The sequence below is a fragment of the Pseudopipra pipra genome, chromosome 3 (assembly GCF_036250125.1).
Source record: "Pseudopipra pipra isolate bDixPip1 chromosome 3, bDixPip1.hap1, whole genome shotgun sequence".
Classification (NCBI taxonomy): Eukaryota; Metazoa; Chordata; class Aves; order Passeriformes; family Pipridae; genus Pseudopipra; species Pseudopipra pipra.
Window position 1 is genome coordinate 27,967,560 of NC_087551.1, and position 23,557 is coordinate 27,991,116.

At 43.1% G+C, this 23,557-nt stretch overlaps 1 protein-coding gene across 1 annotated transcript in view; it reads left to right on the forward strand.

Annotated features, from left to right (window-relative positions):
• The first annotated feature begins 19,339 nt into the window (after positions 1-19,339).
• The window catches only part of SOCS5 (suppressor of cytokine signaling 5), a 31,584-nt gene continuing 27,366 nt past the window's right edge, over positions 19,340-23,557 (forward strand). The window contains exon 1 of the mRNA XM_064648408.1: positions 19,340-19,480. The gene's annotated coding sequence lies outside the window, so the exon portion shown is untranslated. The remainder of the gene's footprint in view (positions 19,481-23,557) is intronic.

The following is a 23,557-nucleotide window of genomic DNA, read 5'->3' on the forward strand; positions in this document are numbered from 1 at the left end:
GTAGAAAAAAGTGTTGCAACAGAATGAATGACACTTGGGAATCCTGCAGCCACAGGGTCAGTGCTGTCACAGTGCTGTCAGTACTGCTCTGAAAGGAGCAGAAGGTAATTACTACACAAAAGTTATAAATATTTTCAGATTTCCTAAATGTAGCAAGAGGTATCAGATGTGTTCAAACTACAAAGGAATTCTATGGAAAACCTTTACCTTAGAAAAACTAGAAAGCAAAGTTTGCAGATCTTCAGAAATTATAATTTGATGGTCATTTAAGCCTCTCTGACTCTTGTGCACATGAACATATTTACTGTTCCTCATGACGGAGAGGTCTCCCCAAGAACACTTCATTTATTCATAAGCCCTGCAGCCAGAAAGAGTCATTGCAGATCATCTTGTCTTATTCTGACATAATAGAGGCAGTTGGGATTCACAAGTCAAGCCCACCACTTCTGGTAGAAAGATACCCAGCCTGGCTTTTGAAATGGCAAATGCAAAGGGGTCCACAAGGCAGCCTTCTCCAGTTTCTCCAAAACCCCCAAGGTAAGCCCAGGAGCTCTGGCCCCACGAAAGAAGGATCCTTCCCACCTATGTGGAGTGTGTGGGAAGGATTCTCTATATGTCTCTCCTGCTGAAGGGAAGCTCCATTTATTGGGACAGAATTTCTTTAACTTACATGCAGAAGCCTAGAAAGAAACCTAAGTATTGGATAAGGGTAATCTATTGAATATTCAAGGAGAGTGAAAACTCCTTTTCAAACTTTTCAGTTTTGACAATATTTACTACAGATTACAGAAGTCACAGCAGCAAACTGAGGATTTTTTTTCTTTTCTGCCAGAGAATATCAAATCACACAGCAGTACTAAATGAGTAGAAAAGAAAAAGAATAATGTCTGTGTCCTTTTCTTAGCTCACTTCATCATAAAATGCATTTCACTCATATTACAGAAAGCCCCTGAGCAGAGTAGGAATCTGCCAAATTTTAGGCCCAAGCAAGGGGAAAAATGTTAAGAGAGATCTACAGATAATCCCTCAGATCAGAGAGAGCTCAATTGCTGCACCAATAGGCATTAGCTTGCTGCAACAGCACCATAATTCTACACTGTGGGAAAGGATGACCAAGAAAGTCAGAGATTTTGAATGCATTCAAATTTGAACGGAAAATGAAAAAAAAATCACTTGTCTTTATTCATGGTGTAATGAATTCCTGCAGTACTTTGTAAAACATCTTAATTATCAATGGAAGTTCAGAGAATGCTGAAAAAAGATATGCTCACTTTCTAACCATTCTGAAAACAAAGTTTAAACACTCATAGGAATTAGCATCTTCCTGACAATGAGAGAACTATGCTGCTGGCTACATATTAAAGCGAAATTTTGGTCTCATAAACTGAGGCACTATAACTCCAGGGCAGTTAGCAGAGATCTCTGGATCTACTCCTGTGAAAAAGAGGACAGAGCCTGGTCCTGAATGAGTTCATTGATTTCTGCTCTGCATGTGCAGAAATCCTAAAGAGGAGCCTTTAACTGATTTTAATCAAGCACTTGGTAAAGAGGCAAGTCTGTTCTAACACACCTCTTGCATTTGTAGGGATAAAAGAGAAAAGGATAAATAGAAAGAAACCAATCTACCAGAAAGACAAGTAACACCATATAGAAGTCCACACTATTACTATTAAACAGAAATATATTTAGACTTATTGAGATATGAAACTACATAAATATTGAAGGGGGGGAAAGGCATTCCACTACTAAGAAGGAGTTACAGAGACTTGGGAACACAACTGAACTTGCTATCTTGGTAGAGTTCATCACAAGTATACAGCAAGCATTAGGAGGACAAAAAAGGAATCCATTACAAGCATTATTCCTGGTTTTTCAAAAAAATTATGAAATCTATGCTGTGACACAATCTGTTAACTTTTAGCATTTGGTACCTTTAAATAAGAATGAGAAGCTAATGCAATCCACCCAGAAACTTGGCTAACAATCTTCCAGCAACTCACTACTAAAATTGAAAAAAATCCCCCAAAAAAGGCAGAGTTAAACTGAAACATCGACAAAACTAAATGAGTAATATGAAAAAAGAGAGTCAAAGTTATATTCCAGATGGAGATTATTTGGAGTTACAGCAGTGAACTGTGTAAAACTAAAGAAATGGTAATAAAGGATGAAAATGAATCTGGCTGTTAAACAGAGGGGATAGGAAACAGTGCCACTGAGAGATGGGTGTGTTAGTCAGCAATGTGAAATGGGATACTCTTTTGCAAGAGATTGGCTCCAGAGCAATCCTGCAATATGTCAGTTCTTTTCAAAGCAAACCCTGCAACTCTTACTAAATATCAGATAACCCATAGCAAGTTATGAAAACTGACTGGCCCGTGCACTATTACTTGACAATAAGGAACAGAGAACGGGTAAAATGGCTCTCCCCATCCTTCCATTGCTTTGCAGTACTGACTCTGAGAGTCTCCTGCTCTAGCAGTGGAGGCTGATAGAGGACCCCACGCCTTGAGGAGACCGGTGCTGCAGCACCTTTGCACCTGAGCCTTAAGTCCTGAAGCTAAGTGACAGGATCTAGTGAGCATTCACCAATTTTCTCTTCTCTTAAAGGTCCTGGATTAGGGACAAAGAAGATATTCAGGGTGAGAGAGTTTGAAAGGGGCTTCCTGCTGCCATCACAGCTGTAGTCAAGGTCTCAGGGGCTTAGTAGGGTTTCTGAACTTCTGTGCCTCAACTATCCAGTCCGTGCAAATCAGACAGCCTCCCATCCCACTGGGGGAGCAGCAGCAGCAGCTGAGAAAAGGATCCCAGGCACTGATCTGCCATATTCAAGGGCATCAAGGTATATGAATCTTTCTGAAGGCTGGAAGAGTTCATTAGAAATGTATTTGATTTCAGTGTGATGTTAGGCTACAGATGACATTCACACTTACAGACTTCTGCACAGCTCAGTTTCCAGTTTGCTCTCACTTTATCTGGTCTCTTTACTAAAGACCACCTCCACGCCTCTCTGCTCCAGCTGGATTCTCCAGTGCACTTACAGACAGCCCTTGGCCACATTAAATACTTAACCTGGGGAGTGTTAAATGAGGAGTGACAAAATCTTTTCCCTGCTATGGACTGAAACACCTTCTGAACACCTTTGACAGGTCACAACTTGACACACATTTTAATATTATCCAATAGTAATCACAAAAATAAATTAAATATGTGTTGGCAAGCAGCCTGAAATAAAATCGCAAGTCACATTGAGGCTCGACTCAGATCTCACCTTCCCTTGTTTCTTTCTCTCTCCCTCAGCATTTTAAAATCTTACTCTTCCTCAAAGCATCCATTTAAGGCTGAGATCAGGGAGTAACAGCCATAGCCTTCCAACACCTTCATTTCTCCCATTGTCTGAAGAGATGCACAGCAACAGCTGGTAAGGGCCTCGTCCTTCTGGAGACAACCATGTCCTGAACTCCAAACTTCGGGCTCTGCTATTTCTGCACCAGCCTCCATTTGCCTGGCCCATTGCTGTTGTTTGCTGCTTCTCTTCCAGTCCATTCACCCTTCACTCTCGTGCATCCTGGTTTTCACTCTCATCCTCCTCTCTTCAGCCTCCTTCCTACACAGTTGCTCCTTCCTTTCTCTACCTTAAACCTCAGTGCCTCCCCGCATTACTGTCTAATGTCCAACATCAATATCTCCTAGAACAGAATGTTTTGACCTCTCCATGCAGATGTGCACACACCCATTATGTGACTGATACATGTTAAATACATGCTTAATATAGAAGTCAATGTTTAGTTACATTCATTCATCAGGTTGAGTGGAGAGAGGTCATTTATTCACACAGGTACCTGGTCTTTGGAAAGGACTTGAATTGGAGCAGTGGTGGGTTCCCTACTCTGTTGCTTGATACCACGTTCAGGATCATCCATGAAGGTACAAATTAGACCAGTTCTGTCCCAAGGGTAAAAGCAGCACAAAGAGATAAAAAAAACAAGGAAAAAAGAAAACAACCAATCAACCAACAAAACAAAACATGCAAAGGAAAGTAGATAAGAAAAAGTCCCTCAGACAGAAATCAGGTCAGGTTTAGCAGTCAGAACAGTATCAGAGAGGAGAACTTTATATGCCAAATACCACATCATATGTGGTAAAAATGTGAAGATAGATGTTGCTTCAGAAGTCATGTATTGGTATCCTCTGTACAACTCCTAGGAGAAGGTAATATTTGTATTTAAAGGTGTCTGTTTCAATATTGTTTCTTAAGATATATTTATTGCTTGACAGTGAAAAACTGATCTATACCTATTATATCTAAATCTCTCACACAGTTTGAAGTATACCAGAGTAGAATTTGATGTTTTAAAAGAATGAGACAGTTGTGTAATGTCTTTAGCTGTGACACTGTCAATCAGCTCAATTTTGTGTAATATGCTGTGCTCACAAAATGTGTGAAATGCTTTCTAGGTAAAATGGAAATGTAATCCTAACCTTTAAAAAAGGGTAAAATTTAGGTAGTTCGTTTGCACATTTGGTATATTTTACTGCTAAGACATATTTAGCACAGTCTTAAAATTGAAAGTCTTTGATCAGAGTTAACAGAATGGAAAGTAAAATTCCTAAATTAAACTGTATCAGTCTTTCCCACAGTTCCTGTGATATGTTCCAAATGGATGTCACTCAGATGGTAATTATAAATCACCGCTTTAAGTTTTCTAACTTGAGCATGATCCAAGATAGACAGTGAATACCTCTGAAATAGCTTATACAGTCACCTCCAAGACTTCAGGAAGATATTCAGTTTGCTGTTATTCTGTGGAACTTACATGGCAAAATCTGAAAAGTGTCTTCTCACATCAGGTTTTTTTACCCCTTTGCGATTTGAGAAAGTGTTGGACAGCAGTGGAGACTCTGAAATTACCTTCTGTGGACTCCTTCCACAGAAGATGTTACTAAACTGTGTCATTCCCAAATCACATTTGACTTTTTTTCAGGAACAGCACTAGAAACTTTTTTAAAAAATCAAAGTTATTGGCATTCATGGGGTGGGGTGGGGGCATGCTTACTCCTGCTGAGTGTATTTGAGACATTTTGTATTGGATCAAATTCCATCTCTCACTAACTCACAGAGATCTGTGAATACTGTACAAAGGATCATGTATTGCAGTCCTGATCTGTGCAAAATATAAACTGTATAGGTTTTCTTCTTGCAGTTTCCTCTTGCACAGTTTGCAGGATCCTGCGAAATGTTCCAGCAAATTCAGGCTGGAGTAATACTAGAACAGCTACAGAAAGTGTTGGTGTTACGACCCGCCCCAGAAAAAGGGGAGGGGGGTAACCCAGCTTCTTATCAATAATTCCCTTGGGGTGGATTAGAGTGAAACGACACTGAATAATCGGTATCTGAAAACATATATTGGCAAGGTTTATTTTAACAATTTTGTACCACCAGGTATGCTGGCATTTTGGGTGTTGTCATATAACAATGTGACATAGAGATAACCTGGTGGGGGGGGGGGGGGGGAGAAAATACATAGGGGAGAGAAAGACAGGATAAGAGTAAGGGAGAGTAAAGGAAAAAGAAAAGATGAGAGTGAAAAAACCATATATAGTCACCGCCCACGGGGTCCAGCGATGACACTTGGTAGTTGCCGCTTCTGTCAGTTGAAGTGGTGGCCTTTAGCTGCCGGGGGTGAAGGAGGGAAGCCCTCACACTCCATGAAGTTATGAGTTATTATATCCATGGTCTTAGTGTCACGGGCCATGCCTCGAGCCTCCAACCTCTCCCTGGGCCTGCGCAGAGTTTTTGTGCCTGGCCTGGTCCCTGCCTTTCAAGTTGGCAGAGGGAGGGATGGGCTTTGATGGGCCATCAGAGGTATAAACTCGGCTCTTCCTGCCTTTTCAGGGCTTGACACCTTCAGCACTGGAGGGAGGGATGGGCCCAGCTGCCCATCAGAGGTCAAAAGCCTGCGAAAGTCTCCTAGAATGCATAAATCATTAACCCTTTCAGTCTCTGACAGTTGGAAACACAAAAACTGAACAACAGGCAGTAAGGGCCCTTTCAAAAGGAAAGTTGAGAATACATAAATGTATTTCAAACAGAAAACCTGAACCTGGTGAAATTTGTGCAGAGGCTTAACATCTTACTTTGTGAGTGGCTCCATTTAAATCAATGAGGCTCTTCTCAGCACGTAAAACTTGACACATACACAAAGCCTTTGCAGGATGAGAGCTAAAAATTGTTTTTTAAGAGTGTGACTTGCCTGGAGACATTCCAGAGGAAAAATACATGTGGGGCTTTTTATAAAATTGTTGGCACCACCCTGCTTATTAAATAGGCATGAATTCACTCAAAAAAATAAGGTCTAGACATTTATATAAAATAGCAATAATGCTTCTAGATTCGTATGCTGGGTTAAATTCTTGATAAATATTTATTTAGAGTTTTATAATATTCCCTCTCTTACCTATTTTACTCTCTTACCTATAGTTCTGCTATCAGACAAAATTTGCTCTGTTAGCTAATAAGATGCTATAACTTTCAAGCAGACTACTTGAAAAACAATTTCTATTACTTATTTGATTATCTTAGGTGTGGTAAAACTTAAAACTTCCTATCTTACCTTTAGCTAATGCAACACTAAGACAAGAATTTATTGTTCAATGTGTAGCTTGTGTATTGAAGAGCAATATATTAATTTCAGGAACAGAGTCTAATTTTAGATCTGTACTGAAGGTGTGATGAAAAGGCTGGGAGTGTCAGTAGGACTTTTCAAGAACAAGCCCAGTACTTTGTAAGAACAAGCCCAGTATAGTTCTTGAACTATATAAAGACTGTGAGATGAAAGAAGTCATAGAATAGGCTTTACTGGTTTAAGTGGAACCTGTTACATACCTGAAATTATTCATTCCCCAGTTGCTATCATGGGCATGGCCTCAAACTACTTCAGATAAATGTTTTGACATTATAGCTCTTCAAGAAAACAGAAATAGCCATTTGGCCCCGGGGGTTCTGGACTGCTTGAGGGTAGATGCTGCCAACACTCTAAATAAGTGGCCTGGGGAGACACGTGGAACATCTGGCAACAGCAGCTACTTTTTAATCACACAGGCCACAGGTCACATTGTACCACGGCTCACAAAATCGGCGTCACATTTAGCAAAGCACATTTACTTGACCACAAGGTGTCTTGAGGTCAGATTTAAAAACTTCTGCAGATGTAGACAGGAACCCAGCAGGATCTTCACAAGCCCCCAAGTGCTTATTTCCCACTGGTTTCCCACTAGGACTGTCTTTGTAGTAATACTTTAAAAATACTTTGAAAATATGGCATTAGGTGTCTCAAGGCACACTGCTTCAGGCTGCAGACAGCCAGATGCTGCCTTTTGGGTAACTGGTTTTCAACTGCAGTTTCTATTAGGGCAGCTGTCCCATATTAGTACCAAAATCCTCTAGAGCTCCCAGTCTAGAAATGTAGGAGACCTGTTCGAGTTAACAGGGACAATTGCTACATGAACAAGGGACATTTTACTTAACAGAGTTGCATAGAAAGTCTTGGAAGTCTTTTTCATCTCCTAGGGTGTGGTAATCCCTGTGGATTTTTCAACAGAGATAGCATGCTATATATACAGGGAAAAGAATAGTTTCTTCACCAACTGGGTTGGGTTTTATGCTTCAAAATCATCTTTGCAAGCAAGGATTCCTCCCCTTCTCTAGGCATAATTTCCTGAGCAATTTCTGCATTCCTATATTTAAAAGTTGCACATTTGGAAGATGCAGGAACACATGCTCTTTGCAAGATGATCTCCAATTCCTTCCACACTCCACACTCAGAGTCAATTTTAATGCATTGCTGGAAAGCCTGTTATAGAAATGTATATAATATATATAATGACTTGCCTGAGAAAAAAAATGGGGGATGGGAAATGTTGCCAAAGAAGTTAATTGCATTTTCAAGATTTCAGAGTATTTAGAGCTATAAGTAATGAATCCAGAGCAATGTCCTTGGAAACTATACAGCAAGTGCAAGGATCAGCAGAGTAGCACTAGATGGCACTACAGTAATTTTCAGTCAATAAGCATAGGCCAAATCCAGGGAATGATGGAGCCGGGTTCAGCTCTGAATGGGCAGCTCAGATTTACCATCTACATTTTACCTGAGTGGCCTGGGGAGATTCTGAGGAACATAAGATGTAGCAGTCTTTCCAGGGATTAAAATAGAGAGCCTTGAGTTGGTTGATAAGTGATATAATACAGATGATGAAAGTGGAAATCTACCTGAATGTTTTAATTTCACAAAGTGAGATTACAAGGCATCCGAAAACCTGTTATGTTCTACTGAACACTAGATAAGCATGTCCAGATTCAGTACATCAAAAAGCATCTCATTCAAAAGCACACAAGAAGTGTTATGTGTCATCTAGGCAACTGGACAGTTCATTGTCTGTCTTCAGGTATAAACTGCCTGGTTATAATTACAGTGTTTTGTGCCTAAAAATGAAAATTTGACTTAGTGGGCCAAAATCACCTAGATTTTAGGACTAGCCTAATGGCTTACATTTCCTGACAGACAGAGTTAAATTCTGACTGTTGCCAATTTCTTTTAATGTTTCCCACAGGTGGTAGCAACATCAAAACTTAATACATATCTCGTTCCCAGTAAGAATCAATATGGCTTGTTGTCTCTAACAAGCTGATTTGAGAGCCTACTTTTAGAACTTTGCAGAGGTATAGTCTTTAACTGGAACACATGAGTGATTCTGTAGCTTATATTATCAAATATACACAGGAGAAAATAGAGCCTGTCAGAAAAATCATACTCATTCTTGTAAGTTGAACCTCTTCAGCTGAACCCATTCATGTGGTTGTGGCAATTTAAAAAAAACATGATCTATCTCAGATTTGAGTTCTAAAACATTTTAGAACCAGATTTATAAACCTTGTAAATCCTTTTAAAGGAGACATCCAAGTGCAGAATATCCACTGCAATAGCACTACGAGTTATTTTTATAATATAATTATTTTTCTATTATGCTTTTCTGTGAGTTATATTTTGCCTTCTGCTATGCTCCAGGTTCAAATTCTCAAGGGTACTTAATATCTATTTCACTGGAATTGGTGGGAGTTAGATATTTCAAAGACAGGAAACTCTGATATTTAAGTTTTAAGGCAAGATCAGCATGAATGTTTGAGTTTCTTTAAATCTTATTCTAGTCATACAGCTACATACATTTTAGGGATGTTGCCAGCTGAAAGGCCAAGTATTTGCCAGTTACAAATAAAAAAACCCTACTAGTACATTCCTTTACAACAAGAATGGTCTTTATCAATGAAAATAGCCTGACTGGATATAATAGGATTGCTTAGGAAAATAAGCACTAGAACCAGTAGTATTTGACCATAAATTGTGCTCCCACCCAGCCAATACATGTGGGTTAACCCCAATGGGCTTTCAACGCAAAAAGGGTGGAGAAGAGGGGTCATAAGAATCAGAGCATAAAAATCTAGCACTGCACCCTTGCTTCGAACTGTCAACATTTAAATAGCATCCTTTAGTAAGAAATGAAACGCCCCTTGTGCTGGAATTGGAGTGTTTGCCCATGCAAGGCTAAACCTGTGGTAAAGATGAGACATATGATGTCCAAAAACACTTTAAGCTGTCTCTTTTAGTCATAAGCCACTGCTCTTTGAAACAATTCCTGTGTGGTTCTGAGTACATCCTGAGAAAATGTTCTAGTTGTCCTACTTCTTCTAATGTGTTCTCTAATAAGGGCTCCTTTAATTTGTGCTTTAAATCTCCTTTAATCTGGTTACTGCTTTACACTTTGAGATGTACCCCTGAGGCCTCCTCTCACCTCAGAAGAGGCTTGAAAACAACCATAACTTGCTGCTTGCTTTCTCAGACATGTCTATGTCTGCATTCCTGGAGTCCATGTTGGTCCTGCCGAACATTTCCCGAAAGCAGAGTCCATCCTGGATGCAAAAGTGGTCTGTGTAGCTGGCGATGAAGCATGGCACTCACGGAAATACTTGGTGAAATGAAGGTCTGATGAGACACGCAGTTTGTCGTGGAGCCCATTTTGCAACCTGGGTGACTTAACCGAAGTCAATCCCAACAATGCATTTGAAGTCCAGAATAACAACTGGAAAAGATCCCCAACAGTGTGGTATGCCTGTGGGAAACAACAACAGTGCCCCACAGCTCACTGTTTTCACTGTCACCCCAACAGAACAGGGTGACACAGGGGTAAATGAGGCGGTGCCTTGCCTTACCTTGAGCAAGTAAAGCCACAGTGGTGGTGTTTTGCTGCCAACTGTGCAGGCTTGGCAAGAGGTATGTGCTTGACAGATGTGCTTTGTTCAGTGCTAATTACAGTTACAAACCACGGTGTGTATGTATGTGTATGTGGGTGTGTGAGGCAGGAGATCCAGGAGTTGTCTTACCTGGCTCTGTTACCAGGTAACTTGACTAAACTTAGTCACCTATGCTCCCTTTTTTCTCCCTGTTCTGACCCAGGAGACAAGGCTTAGAAAACTAATTTAGAAGGTTATTAACTACTATTTGGTTAGTTGAACATGTGATAAAAGTTTTCCCTCGCTGAAATACTTTCAAAATATAGCATGTTTAAGACAATCTAATTCTCTTCTAGGTTTAAAATTAACATCTAAAACCTTCTCAATTTTTTTAATTTGTCTATTGTCAATTTGTCTATTGTCAAGAATCTGCCATTGGGCAGATTCCGCCCCACAGGTAGCTGAGAGTGCAGGTGTGCGCCCAGAAAACAGCACTCCACAGCATCCTGGGCTCCATTAGGAGGAACACTGGTTATGGAAGGTGATCCTTTCCCTCTACATAGCCCTGGTGAGGCCACACCCCGGTGGCCTACTACTGGAGTAGTGTGTCCCGTTCTGGGCTGCCCAGAACAAGAGGGATGGGGACTTACCAGAGAGAGTCCAGTCTGCACAAGGCCACAGAGATAATTACAGGACTGGAGCATCTTTTGTAGGAGGAGAGGCTGGGAGACGTGGGACTGTTCAGCCCAGAGAAAAGGAGGTGAAGGGAGATGTCATCCATGTGTACAAATATTTAATGGGAGGGAAAGAAGAAAAAGGAGGTAACCTTCTCAGTAGTGCCCAGAGACAGGACAAGAGGCAACGGGTAGAAATTTAAACACATGAAATTCAACCTGAACACAAGAAAATGATTTTCTGCTCTGAGGTTGATTGAACATTGGCACAGGTTGGCCAGAGAGCTAGTGGAGTCTCCATCCTTAGAGTATTCAAAACTAAACTGGACACAGTTCTAGGCAGCCTGTACTAGCTGACACTGCTCAAGCAGGGGCTTGGACAAGATGACCTCCAGAGGTCCCTTCCAACCTCAACTACTATGTGGCTTTGTTGTTCTGTGACTTTGTTTTAAGAAAAAGAAAGCTTCAAGTCTTTATTAAGCTTGTGCTCTAAGGACAATATCTTTTAATATCCAATCTGTAGTAAATCCAGACAACTCTGATACAGGAAACAGGCACTAATTTTAACATAAACCGAGTTTATATAAATGACACTGGATTCACATAAATTGTATGTTTATTATTATTCTATCCCTTTCAGTCTCATTTTCTTATAATTCTCATTTGTGCAGCTCTCTTCAATTATGGCTTTAGCTGTGTTTCCCAGTTTATATTCTTCCCTCAACAACAACAACAGAAAACCCCAAACCCAAAGAAATAAACACACTGTATTTTCCATGTTTCTTGACTGAGAGTGAAGAAAATCTGAGATCTGTTCTCTCTTTTTTTAGTACCTTGCTACTGATTGATAATCTATATTTATATTTATGCATACCCACATGCATATGCTCGGACACAAGATCATTTAAGATAAACAATTCAGTTGTTTTGACATTGTATACACTCTTCCAACACTTTCTTCCATTCTTTAAGTTTGGCTGTCAGCCTTCAGAAATCACATTAGTAGCCACTAACACCAAACATTACTGAATATAAATCAGATTTTTATGAGAGCAAGAGATCTAAGACCTAAATCCTACATTGCTGATCTTCAGTACTTTGAAAACACGGAACAAGTTCAAAACTTCTTTGCTGCAAGTGTGGAAATCTCCAAGTGGAGTGAAGCCACCGACCAGAATGTTTCCCAAACCACCTCCTAGGAGGCACTGCCACAGAAGAATACAGCCTGCACAGATATTCTTGGGGATTGTTCAGCTGCTTCAGTTTATACTCTAATTATGCTGACAATCAAGTGACCTGGAGAACAAAGAGATATTTTAAAGCAACTTTTAGGTTGCTCATACCTATATTCAAAAACCCTGGTCCATGTAACACAACCCTGTTGATGCTGGTGTCAGACATCAGTTACACATCATTTTGCTTCGCCTCTTTCTAACTAGCAGTGAATTCTGCCAATGAAAAGTGCTATTGCAGGTGCTGAAAAACAGTCTTCCATGTGGAATCACGGAAGGTGCGGTCTGCCAATCCCGCAGTACAGTGTGCAGCCACAGGGACTGAGCACCAAAAATACAAACCTGGAATGCATTTGGGTGGCATTAACTAGGTTTCAACCCAATCTTTTCATACTTTTGCTGGAGTCTAAAAAATTATGCAAATGCATTGCTGCTGAAGAAAGGAAGGAAAATGAAACAAGTCCAGACAACAGAACCACCAGTTCACATTAGTATTCTGCCCTGCTGAAATAAACCAGATCCTTCAGACTAAATAGGCACAAACAAAGGTCTCATCGGGAATATAGCTGCTTGAATAGGAACAGCTTTAATGTCAGCAGTGCCACAAATCCCTTTTGAGAAAATGAATTTTGGAACACTTTAAATTTTTAACTGTTCCTCGTTTTCCATGGAACAGTACTGTGCCTCAGGCCACTCTAATAACATTCCTGGCTTGCCCTGCTGCAACAATCTGTAAAAACTCATCCATTCAGATGATTTGGGGTTTAATATCAAGTTGCTTTGGAGAACATTCATAGTGGGAAGTTCATAATAATATGTTTTATTATTGCTGTAAAAAAAAAAAAGAACTAGAGAAGTGGTTTGCTTTTGCCCATTGGGGAGCTCTGGTTTGTTATTACATTCTGTGCAATGATAATTAATGACTCCACAACCAGCACTAAAAAAAATGTTTCCTGGCTAAAATTTTCAAAAGTAACTAATGATTTGGGGTTTCTTTGCTTTTATATGTTCAGTTTGAAATACCTTAAAAAGGGATCTAGTTTTCAGAAAATGCTAAGCACTGACTTTCTGCAAAAGGTCTACCTTCCTCTTAAAACCTCCAGACTCTTTCATTTTAAGATCATGGTAGCTACTGTTTACTGGTAACAAAAGTACGTCAGTTCATAAATTAGTAATAGAGCACCAGAGTAGATCACAAATAAATCCATTTCAAAGGAAAATAATTTTAAATGATACCTTCCTTGCACCTGCAAGAACAGACTTCTTGACTCTTGGGATGATTGGAAGCTACTTAATGAACAAACATATAAGCAAAAGAGGGTAGGCTAGGGACCGGTTCTAGCAGTTGCTTTGTATTACTCAGTAAAAGAAAGATCAAGACCACATACTACAGTCTTGGGTGGTGCTTGGACATGTCAGAGTACTTTTGAAAATCACTGCATGCGTTGTGCCTGCCTGAAGCTGTCCTGGAGCCTGGCTGTCCTTTTTCCGGCAGGACAAATCACTATTAACACCTGTGCAAAGTGGGGAACCTGAAACCAAACCAGAAAGGTGATGTTTCAGCCTTGGTGTCAATGGTTATTCGAGGTATGGAACAATGGAGAAAGGAGAATCATAGATGTTCTTATTTCATCTGCCCAAATGACTCAGCTTCAGAAAAAAATTAGAAAGGCTGTAGGTCTTTTCCCCAGCTCAGCTGCAGACAAGCAGGCAGAGGAAAGCAAAGGACTGAATGAGAAAGCAAGTAACTTTCTGAGCTCTTCCTCCACCACAGTGATTACACCAGGGTATCCTTATTTCACGCCCCTCTACTTCTAGTCATGTTCAGTTAGCCCAGATTAAAATCGTTTGCACCCACGTCTTCCAGTTTGATCTAGTCATTTTAGCAGCCTTGCCTTTTCTTTGAAGGGCAGTCCCTGGACAGGGCAGGCGTGCTGGATGTTCAGGTCAATATTTCCAAAGTACATTTCTCTTCTGATACCTTAGGTTCTCACAGGTTTTTTTAAGTGCTAACTTGCCTTCTATTCATTTAGGCAACATAGAACTTTTGGTCCTGCAAAATTAGCAATGAGTCTGTTTGTGAACAACCAGATCACTGTGCTGTGGCTGATTTCACATGCAAGCAAAACTGTCAGAGGTCAGCAAAGGCAAAGCAGGGCAGTACTTGGTAGGTGAAACCAGCTACATGGAGCTGGCTGGTCTGCTGATGGGGGTTCCTCTGTTCCTAATCCTAAATCTGTACTATGTTGGGATTATGTTTGTTAGATTAGACACAGACAAGACTCTGCCTTTGCTCTACCTCTCCCAGGATTGTCCGCTTCTGCTTTGCAGAGGTCTCTGTCCCTATTGCAAGTCCTTGTTCCCAAGTCTTTGTGGTTTATCTAGTGCTCATCAGCCTTTTGCTTCAAGGTGTCGTTTGCTGACAGGATTTATCCACAGACACCAAGATTTCCTCAGCAGGACAATGAAAGTGGTTGTTGTTCTGCTCCAGGTCTCTTAACTTGTTATTATCTTAGATTTTCCATCACTAATTATTCTTCTCTGCCTGGCTGAAGGAGAGAGGAGTGTCATCTAGTTCCACTCTGAAGGGAAAAAGCCTGGAAGTAAGGAGGCAGTATCAAATGGAGAGAGGATAAACTCTGGAGAAGGGAATGGGAGAAAGTGCTCAGGGTCAGAGCTGCAGAGGTTGCCAGGGTCAGACAATTTTCAACAGAGAAGCAGATCAGCCAAGGACACACTGGGAAGCAACGATTCAGCAGAACTGGGCTAAGGAAACACAGTTAATGTGGCAGCTCGGGGCTGGCGAAGTAACCACGGTGGCCGAGAGGACAGTGGGCAGTGTCCCCCAGGAGTGGCAGGCTGAGGGCACTGTGCATGGCATGCCCAGCAGTGCTGAGCTGCTTGTTGGCAGCACACACCCCAGGCTGGCAGCATGCCTGGGAAATAAACATTGAAAGATGAAAGCAAGCCAGTGTGGGAGGTAGCAGCCTGCTCAGTTTCCAGCCTCTGATCACCTTCTTCCAAGTGGTGTTTCCTCACAGCGACCCCTTGTCCTACCACGATGAATGGACCACTGCCCTCCATCGGGAAAATGAAATGACTTATGAAAGAAGGAATTGCCCAAATATTTTCCAAGCGAATTGATTTTCATTCAAGAGGGGGTGCACATCCTGAGAGAGGACATGATCCAATTTCTTCCAATAGGCTCATTGCATCCTCATAGTCTGGAGCACCAACAAAGGCCCACGGCTTTCTCATATCCTTCTCAGTCTTACTCATAGAGCTCTTCAGATGTCCACACTGGCACTAGTACAGAAAAATCACAGCAAGTAGTGTCATGCACGTGAGGTCTCAGTGCTGGTCCCTTGCACCAATGCTCCCTCACAAAATCAAAGTAAATCCCACAACTGTGTGGGTTAGGCTGCCCAAGCCTGGGCATGATAACTACCAGTTGCCCAGCCTCCATCCTGCTAAGCTCTGGCTCCAGCCTAGCTCTGCTGATACTAGGAATTTTTCTTCTTGTTTATAGCAAGTAGCAAGACTATTTTCTTTCTTTTCTCCATCCTATAATCAAATCCCCAAAATGAAACATGGTAGAAAGAACAAAGCAGTTGATTATTTCCCTCTATCCAGTTACTAGTTCTTTGCCCAAGTAGCAGGCCAGAATGCCAGGTGTTTTCATTAGATGAAGACTGTCATTGAACCTTAATCCTGACAAAAATGGTAACATCAAGAGGACTTGCTCTATGAATATGAAGAGATGATAAGGGTTTATGTTACTAAAACCTTATACTTCTGAGAAGATTTTAGGTATTTTGCATAAAATTATTTACTACGTACTGGAAATGAAAATCCTACATTTTCCTACAGAGCTAATTAAAAAGTGAAATGGCCTATAGTTAAAACTGACTCATGTAACTTTTATGCAAGTGGAGTCACTGTTGGATAACTGCAGAAAAGATTGTTGTGGTTTAACCCTAGCCAGCAGCTAAGCCCCACTCCCCCTGGTCAGATGGGGAGAGAATCAAAAGGTTAAAAGTGAGAAAGCTTGTAGGTTGAGAAAAACATAGTTTAATAGGTAAAGCAAAAGCCCTGAGTGCAAGCAAAGCAAAACAAGGCATTAATTCACTACTTCCCCTGGGCAGGCAGGCATTCAGCCATCTCCAGGGGAGCAGGACTCTATCACACATAACAGTGACTTGGGAAGACCAACATAATCACTCCAAATGTCCCCCCTCTTCCTTCTGGTCCCCTGCCTTATATGCTGAGCATGATGCCATACGGTATGGAATATCCCTTTGGTCAGTTGGGGTCAGCTGTCCTGGCTGTGTCCCCTCCCAGCTCCTTGTGCACCCCCAGCCTCCTCGCTGGTGGGGTGGTGTGAGAAGCCGAAAAGACCTTGACCCTGTGTAAGCCCTGCTCAGCAGTAATGAAAAGTCCCTGTATTATGAACACTGTCTTCAGCATAAATCCAAAACACAGCCTCATACTTGCTACTATGAAGAAAATTAACTGTGTCCCAGCCAAAACTAGCACAAGGATAAGATGCTTTAGATGCAAAAGCTCTCAGGTGATACAGTGATAGCAAATGTTAGAGAATCACATAATGGTAGAGGTTGGAAGGGAACTCTGGATGTCATCTCATCCAACCTACCCTGATGAGGATCAGCTGGGGCTGGCTGCCTAGGACCATGTCCAGATGGCATTTGAATATCTCCAAAGAGAAACTCCACAATCTCCCTGGGTAACCTGTTCCACTGTGTGCTCACCTTGCTATAAAGAAGTGTTTCCTAATGTTCATGCAGAACATCCCGTGTTTCAGTCTGTGCCTATTTCCTCTGGTCCTGCCAGCAGACACCACTGTAAAAAGCCTGGCTCCATTCTCTTCGTATCCTCCCTTCGGGTATTTATATACATTGATAAGATCCTCTTCTGAGCCTTCTCTTCTACAGCTGGAACATCCCATCCCTTCCAGCCTCTCTTCACAGGAGAGGTGCTGCAATCCCCTAATCATCTTAGCAATCCTCTGTTGAACTCTCTCCAATAGCTCTGTATCTTCCTTGTACTGGGGGGCCCGGAACTGGACACCACACTCCAGCTGCGGCCTCACCAGTGCTGGGTAGAGGGGAAGAGTCCCTTGACCTGCTGGCAACACTCTTCCTGATGCAGCCCAGGATACTGTTATCCTTCTCTGCAGCAAGGTCACATTGCTGGCTCATGTTCAATTTGGTGCCCACCAGAACCCTCATGTCCTTCTCTGCAAAGCTGCTGGGTCAGTTCCCAGCATGTGCAGGTGCCTGGGGCTGCTGCTGCCTGGGTGCAGAACCTTGCATTTCCCCATGTTGAACTGTTAAGGCTGACTAGATGCTAGCTGTGCTGGCTCTGTATTTATTTTGCTTATTGTTGCTACTTGTTAGCTCATTCTTTCTTGTGCTGTTTACGTAGGACTGCCAAGTGGCAATTTAGCTGCATTTGTGCGGGGTGCACATGAATCCTTCATGAGTGCTACCCTGCTCTACAAATGTAAATTCACACATTGGCCTCATCAGTATCACTTTGAATGCAACTAACATCAATTATGTATGTTTCATTATATTTTTCATCCTCTTCCAAGGGGCAGAATTGCTTATACAGTGTATTATTTCATCTTTGGGATTTTTGCTGGTAATGTATATGCTAGGGGATGTTCTGTGTGCTGAAGTTGTCTCTTCTCCAAGGTAAACCATGCTGGTTACCTCAGACTCTTCTCACAGGATAAGCACTGCACCTTCCCCTGGTAGTCTCCACTGTTAGTTTCTTGAGGTTTTTGTTGTATTTGGGGACCCAAAACTGGACACACTATTCCACATGTGGCTGAGCAGAAACAGATAATCACTTTCCTTGGCCTATGGGCTGTGCTTCTCGTGGTATGATTTGGGATGCTCTTGGCCTCCTTTGCTGCCAGGATACACTGCTGGCTCATGGCCAATTTGTTGTCCACTGAGACCCCACATCCTTTCCTGCAAAGTTGCTCCCCAGTCCAGCAGTCCCCACCCTGTACTGTTGCAGAGGGCTCTCCCTTCCCAAGTGCTGGACTTGTTGAATCCCCTTGCATTTGTCCTTGCTGAGTTTCATGGACTTCCTGTAAGGCCATTCCTCCCAACCAGTCTAGATCCCTTTAAATGGCAGCACTGTCCTCCAGTGCTCCTGCTTTACCATCACCTGCAAACTTCCTGAGCAACACACTTCATCTCCTCCTCAAAGGTCACCGAGAAGGATGTCAAAGAGAACTGTCCTCCGCCATTCCCTGCTTCCTGCAGCCTTCCAGTGCGGTACCACTCAAGGTCCCTTCCCTCTCCACTTGACATCTGGACATTTTTTCCCATCTAACTGTCCACCCTCCGCTCTGTGGTGTCCCAGTGTGTGTTTGCCAGATACAGAAAGCTGCAGCGTGCTCCGTTACTTGGAATAATGGGTGTCTTTTTGCCCTGGTGCAGCAACGAGTGATTCCTTTGCCCGGTGGGATCAGATGTTACTTCACCTGTACTTTAGCCAAGCAATGGATTTGCTACGGAGTAAGGCAGAGGAAACTGTTTGGAACGGGGAATTACTCCCTTCCGACAACATCCGTGTCTCCAAGGGTGTCCATGCGTGAGCACTCGCTGCTCCCTTCATCCTACAAGGAGCCTCCTGACTGCTCCAGACGCAGTGCCGGGGCGGTCTCTGCCTGCGCAGCTCTCGGAGCCATCGCTTAGCGCAGCATCCGGCCGCCTCGGGAGTTACGCTTGGAGAAATCATCTTTCTACCGCCGTTGCAGCTCTGACGCCGCCTGTCCCGTGGGAATTCCGGCTCCCGGCGGGGCGGGGCCTCCGCTCGGCCGCCCTTTCCCCGCCCGCCCCCAACGTGATTCCGCCCGGACCCAAAATGGCCGCCTCCCGGCGAGCCCCTTCCCAGGCCGGGCATCGCGCCCGACTCCAAGATGGTGGTCAATGGAGGCTACCGGAGACATCCTAGCGGGTCAGTGCGAGCGCCGCGCCCCGGTTGGCTGGGTGACGCCCCGCCCCCTCCGGCCCGCCGCTCCCATTGGCGCCGCGGGGGGCCAGGCCGGCTCTCATTGGCCGGCGAGGTGTCGCTCCCGGTGTCTCCGCTCCGGGGCCCGGGGAACTATTTTCCATTGGGCGGAGGGAGGGAGGGGGCTCGGTCCGGTCGCTCCGGGAGCGGCACCGGCGGCGGGCCCGGGCCGGGGATGCTGCGGGCGCTGCCCCCGCCGGGACGGCGCTGAGGCGCCGCTGCCCCCCCGGGACGGCGCAGCGGTAGGTGCTGCCTCCGGTCGGGGCGCGGGCGCGGCGGGCGGGACCCGCCTGCTCCGCTCGCCCCCCGGCGGCCACAGGCGGCCGCGGCCCCGCTGCCGCCGCCCGCTGAGGCCGCGGCTCCGGGCGGGAGCTGCCGCCGTGTCTCGGCCCGAGGGAGCCGCGGGAAGGGGCGGGCAGGGCTCGGCGGTGCCCGCGGCCCGGAGAAGGGCGCCCGGGCGGGGAGGCGGGGGCGGTGTGTGGGGGCGGCCCCGCTCGGTCCCCGCGCCCTCCGGAGCGTTCGCCGCGGGCCCTGGGGTGGGGGTGTCCGACCTGCCCCCAGCCGGTGTCGGCTCCCGAGGCGACTGTGGGGCTGTGCAGGAGTGGGGGGTGGCCGGCTGTCTCCCGCCGTGCTGGGCTCGCACGCGCGTTTGTCCGTATGGAAATCGCGCTGGAAGAATTGCCACTGAAGAGCCCTTGGGGCGCAAAAGCTCCTGTTAACCCCTTCTGCGGAGGGGGGTGCGCTGAGCATCAGGCCGCGTCCCCCGTGAGCGTTCGTAAAAGTTTGGAAGTGGTCGTTATGAGTGTCTGACTCGGAGTTATGAATGGATTCTTGGAATTGTGGAAGCAGTAAATCGAGTTATTTCTGCTGCTGTTGTTAACTTTGTACTTCAGTACTTGCACTGAACCACAGTAGCTTAATCCCATGGAATACATTTCTGTCTCTGATATGTTTATTTCATCAGGGTTGTGTATCATCTGATCTATTCTTACGAACGCAGCATGTACAGGAGTTATGTTTCCATTCCCTGAATATTTACAGAATGCTTCTCTCTTTCATTTTTTTCCCCCTCCTGTCTCCTCTTGAGAGCTTCTTGAAGTTTTCTGCAGTGTTTGTGATTGTAAGCTGTAAATTTTATGCTATATGGGGTACCATATCCCATCATGTGAGGTGTGATCCCTGGCAGTACCATGCAAACCAAAGATACTTTTTCACTGGAGCTAATGCCAGTGTGGTTTGGGAACATTACATCCATGGAAATCTTGAAATATGGTCCATGCACCTCAAGACCTCCTGTCATGCAGGTTTGTGCCATTAAAAGTTCCTGCTGAAGATGCCATGAACCTCTCAGCCCAAGCATAACCCCCGTTACCTTGAATATCCCCAGCTGATGAGTTTGCTGCAGTGAGAGATTTGAAAGGAGGCAAGTTACCAAGTTAGCAACCTCCTACTTCATTCAGTTGTCAATCTGTAAACCAAGATACTCAAGTGGACCTGGTATCAAAGCAATAGCCTTAGTAATAGAGTCTCTGTCAGAAGAGGTTTATTTCTTTACATTTTTGTACATGAGTAAGTATGGCAGAGTGAATTAACTGTACTTCTAGGGTGAATTCTTTGTCAGTCCAAAGCAAACTGCAAAAAAGAGAAACTGAAACAAGAGACCTGATGGACTGAGCTGGTGAAATCTGTTCTGATTTTCTAGTTGGTCTAAATATCCTCCATCTACTCTCGTTTCGGAATTGCATTAGCAATATAAACCAGCCAGTAAGTTCAGACAGCTGGGTGGCAATAGCTTGACATGACTTCATATGTATGAGAGTATTGGAAAAATGCCTGGTTTAGTCCTTGGAGGAATATCTAGAATTTCTCTTCTATTGCTCTTTTAATGATGGCAGGTACATCTAAGAAAGAGAGAGCAGATGGAAAGGATTAGAAATCAACTGTGTTCTAGCAGAAAGGGCTTTTTTTTTAATCTTCTTTGAAACATGCGAAACCTGTCACTCTGCAGCAAGGTTCTGGAGAGATGAGTGACTGTTCATCGAATTAGATGTGGCAATTCCCATGGTTCCGTGATGGACTAATGACCCGAGATGGCATAGCAGGCAATTTTTGGTCTCATTCATTATGTCTTAGGTTAAGAGATGTGTTTTAGTCTAATCAAACAACAGTGATGATTGCTGTTAATAGTTGCAAACCACCTTGTCCTGTGATAGCCTGTTGCAAAATAGCTCAGTTTTTGGTTGGTACTTCATGGATTCAGATAACTCCGTGTAACTTTCGTACAGTAAGTTTAGCTTATTCTTAAGATTTAGTTAAAGTGGTGGTGTTTTATTTACTGCTACAAATAGTGCAAAGAAATGTAAAATCTAAACAGGACACCTTTTTGTTTACTAAACTGTACATTCCTGACTTTGTAGAATGAAAGATGTAAAGGCTCCATCATAAACTCCTAAAATATTGATTCTTACTCCAAAATATTGGAATAGCTTGGCTAGCTGAGTAATCCTTAAGTAGCTGTCTCTTTTAGGCTGATTTCCTTGCCTTTTTTTCCCCAAGAGCTATGCTTCCTAGCTTCTTCAACCCTGGGGGAAATTAGCACTTAGTTTTATGCTGTGGTATTTATGCCTAGAGGCTTCAGTAAGGCACAAGGTTTGGTTGTGTTGAGCAACATGCAGTGCCTCCCGTCCATCTGATCGTGGCCTGCATTGTACTGACAAGCCATCTGTCCTCCAAAGCTACCTGTCTAGTTTAAAAAATGCATTTTGATTTATGGGGTTTGGGGTCTGAAGGATTACCAACTTTTCTGATATGTTGACCTATGCATGAGTTTGAAACAAACGTGCAATTGCTCCATTAAATAAGAAGTGCCCTGAAGTGATACATATTTGTGTGGTTTGGTTGTTGGACAGCTTATTTTAATCTTTGAGCTATATCTAGTTAAAATGTATTTAAAATTTAGTAAATGTATGCTATACCTTCTGGAGCCCTTATACTTTGTCAGCTTGATAAATTAACTTTGACACACTGAATATTTTTCACCAGCTAACATAGCTGTTAGTTTAGTTAAATAAAGGAGAAGAGCCCACATGCTCTCTCCATGCATACAGCTGGACATTTCTGTTAAATTTTTCAACAAAAATGAGATTTTGATTGGTTTTTAAAGCTCCATGAATACACTAATTGGTGAATCATCTAATGTGTAGTTTAGTTTCAGGAAATATGAAATGGCTCACTAACTTTGTAGTTATAAGATTATGCAGACCTTCTGAAAATCTCAGTAAGAAAATGTGTGCAGTGGTGGTGGTTGATATTTTTGGCTGTGAGAGAGGCTGGCTAAAACTCAATGCAGTTATGCATAGTCTGCACTAGTTTATATGATAGGAATTCACTTGAAGAATTATCTGGAAGGAAGAAAGAATAATTTTACAGGTTTATCTGCTCTCAGGACCTTATCCAGGTTCTGCTGAAGAAGTTTGCAGTCAGGAACCTCTTCTAGCTGTGTAATTGATCCTGAATTCTTGGATAACGTGGTAGTTGCTTTTCACCCTGTGCTTTTACACGGCAGTGGTTGTTGAATTCTTCAGCCTTAATGTTGGACAGCTGCAAAACGTTTAAAGCCTATCTTTGAAAGATTGGGATAAGGAGGGGGAGGTGGAGGCTGCCCCAGATAAGTAATACTTCTTGAGGACTGTGAAGTATTTTCTTTATGTAGCTGTATACGGTGTGTTCATGGCTAGCTGGATACTCCTTGATTATGTTCTGCATTATCAGCTGAGGTATTTAAACCAGTTCTCCTTTCTTGTGAAAGTTTGGGTCTTTACAGTAGTTGAAGAATCAAAGTCGTCAGGAATCTGGGTTTTGTTTTGCTGCAGCAGAATAAGAACAATTTCAGTGCAGTACATAAGTACTCTGGGTAAAGTCAAGGTTTTTGTAACAAATATTTTCATTGTTGTTGAAGAAGCCCAGAGCATTCTTAAGATACTGTTGTATTGCAATACATATCGCAACACTTACGGTGAGCACCAGTTTCTCGAAGGCAGAAACTTTGACAGTGTTTGTAAGTGCTTCAATGACTTCTGATTGGAGCACATTTACAGAGGTGAAATTTGAAAGATTGTGTGAAAACTTAAGTAGGGTAGAAGCAATAGAAAATAGTTTTTCTGCAGTGATAAATCTGATAATATTCTTCTTCAGCAGAATGAATTTTGATAGTAATTTAACAATCAGCCTGACTCCGAGATGAAATAACTTGGGCCTTGTTGCTCAAGACCCAAATGTCAATCGTAGGATTAAGAATTGTAATTCTGGGATAAAAAATG